The following is a 2687-nucleotide window of genomic DNA, read 5'->3' on the forward strand; positions in this document are numbered from 1 at the left end:
CCATCATAAATTGTGTGTGCGCATGTATATTGAGGCTTTCCTGGGGATTAGGCAGGGCAAGGACCATGCTAGGGGACTAGGGCCTGCATACCAGGGTAATACTGGTCTTCAGGGCAATGTTGGGTAGCTCAGACCTGAGCTCTATAGATGAGGGGACCAGTTGGGTACCTCAAAGTAGAGACAGCCACAAAAGGAAGGATAGTCTGGTTGACATTAGTGCAAGAAGGATAATGTCAGTGAAGGGCAGACTTCACTGAAGAAAAGTTGGGTGTTGTAAAGGTTTAAAGGACCTACATGAACAGAGATTGGGAAGAAAAAGGGCCTAGTAAGCCCTGAGGTGAGAAAGAAGGGAAAGAAAATTAGGAGAGAGGAACAAGATGGGTGATTCTGGAATGCAGGGAGGTCCATCTTTTCTCCAGGGACTCAGCATACCAGTACTGCTGCATTGCTAGCTCCTCACTCCTCTCTCCTGGTTTAACAGGTCCCTGATTGTTGCTGTACATGGCAATCATTCTGAACATAGGGCCTGGGAGGAGGCAGCTGGGCCTTATACAGACAGAGGTTTTCTTCAGGCCAGAGAATGACGAAATCTTTCCTGTTTCATGCATCCCGGCACTTGGGCTTAAATATATGGTGCGTGTCAAGGATGCCGTAAGCAAGGAAATCTGCAAAGGTGATTTTGTCCCCTGAAAATTGTGGTCTCTTCTCTAGAAGCTGTGAGAAGAGCTTCATCTTTTTAGGGAGACCCTCCAAGCACTCACGCTTCCATTTCTCTAAGACAAGTTTGATTGGAGGTGTTTGTAACCTAGTTCTTCAAAATGTCCACACAAATCTTCTCTTCTGTTTTCCCTCATAGGTTGTGTTTGTGAGCAATGCAGTGAAGGAAGACATGGCTCTGGGTGATCTCATGAGTTTTATCAATTAAGTAGGGCAGTTTGAGAAAGTCCATGCTCAACTTGAATGTTTCAGTCAGCCACTGACTTCAGTCAGAGTTGGGGCATCCTCCATCACACGTTTCTTGTCCTCACAGTTTTGAGTCTGTGTGTTTCAGAAGCAGGTGGATTGAATAAGCCAGCCCATAGATATCCCAGTAAGCCAAAGTCAGGGCCATACTTCAGCTTTCTGTGGACTCGGGGAATAGCCTTAGTGGAGCTGGGCTGGAGCTTCAACCTTATACTTTTTCTTTAGCCTAGAAATTATATCAAAATAAAAAGATTTAGGAAAGAAGAAATCCCCAAGAGTCAAAAATTAAAAGAAGACCTACTAAATATATAGACACTAGTGCTTTGGCTACTGTAAGGGCATTAGCTATATCAGTAAATAAAAGACTTGCATATTTTAACCACTTGGACAAACACCAAGATTTTGGCCACTTGTGAGGCCAATGGATGGAATTAAGATTCCTGAATAAAACATAGGCTGCTAAAACTGTGTACTCTGTTCAGAGGTATAGACAGGCTATAAATCCCCCAGCAAAGGTCAATGTCTGGATCTGGGATTTGGGTGAAAAAAAAAAGTCTCCCTTGAGAATTTAAAACTACAGGCTACCCTCATAGGGTACAAATTTACACTACCTGTGTGGCAGACATTACTTATTTTTCCAATACTTAGTTTTCCTTCCTTTCCTTCCTAAGCAACTAAAAGACTGTACTTCCCCATCCCCTTGCAGTGTGGGGGCCATGTGACTAGCTTTTGTCCATGGTCACTTCTGGGCCGAGGAAGTCAAAAGTCCCTTCCATCTTTGAGGTCTTTCATCTCCTGCTGTAGAGACCTAGAAGCAATAACAACAGCATAAAATGGAAAGGAGCCTGGATCCGCCTAAATCCCTGCTTAGGGAGAGCTGCTCTGAGGAGATGCCCAGCTTGAAGCAGATTTTGTATGAGCCAGAAACAAACGTTTTTTGTCTGAAGCCACAGAAATTTCAGGACTGAATTAATTGCTTGCCTGCTCTCTCCCTACACACACACACACACACACACACACACACACACACACACATTTATGAAGGAAAATATAAGAAAAGGAAATCCTAGACATCTCATGAAGTAAAATCGAGCAGTATACTGAAGACAAAGCAAAATAAAAATTAAAACACCTAGGATTTATCCAAGAAATACAACCCAGTAGGTTTTATCATAGAAATGCAATGATAATTCATTATCAGAAAATATACTAATGGGATACTAGAGTTATAATAAGAAATATCTATTTGGTCTTCATCCTGGACTCTGGCACAGAGCTCCTAAAATGCTTGGAATTTCCTGTGACCAGAGCAATAAAGATATCTTTTATTATGTTAATGAGGTAACCTTTGGAAGGCACCTAATGATGAAGCTGGTCACCAGTAGAACCAGCCATATGATTAGAGGACTGGAAATTTCAATCCCTTCTTCTTGATTTCTGAGGTGGGGAGAGGGTCTAAAGATTGAGTTCAATCACTAATGGCCAATGATTTAATCAACCGTACCTATGCAACAAGGCCTCCATAAAAACCCCAAAAGACAGGATTTGGAAAACAGATTGGTGACCACATGGAGATGTGGGGAGAATGGTGGGCCCAGAGAGGGCATGGAAGCTCTGCATCATTTCCCCATACCTTGCCCAATGCATCTCCTCTGCCTGCCTGTTCCTGAGTTACGTTCTTTTATAATTAAACAGTAATCTAGTGAATAAATGGGTTTCCAGAG

The 2687-nt window shown here is 42.7% G+C and overlaps 1 pseudogene; it reads right to left on the reverse strand.

Annotated features, from left to right (window-relative positions):
• Positions 1-600: 600 nt before the first annotated feature.
• LOC132007459 (glutathione S-transferase Mu 1-like) lies at positions 601-1111 on the reverse strand (annotated as a pseudogene).
• Between the last annotated feature and the right edge of the window lie 1576 nt (positions 1112-2687).

The sequence above is a fragment of the Mustela nigripes genome, chromosome X (genome assembly GCF_022355385.1).
Source record: "Mustela nigripes isolate SB6536 chromosome X, MUSNIG.SB6536, whole genome shotgun sequence".
Classification (NCBI taxonomy): domain Eukaryota; kingdom Metazoa; phylum Chordata; class Mammalia; order Carnivora; family Mustelidae; genus Mustela; species Mustela nigripes.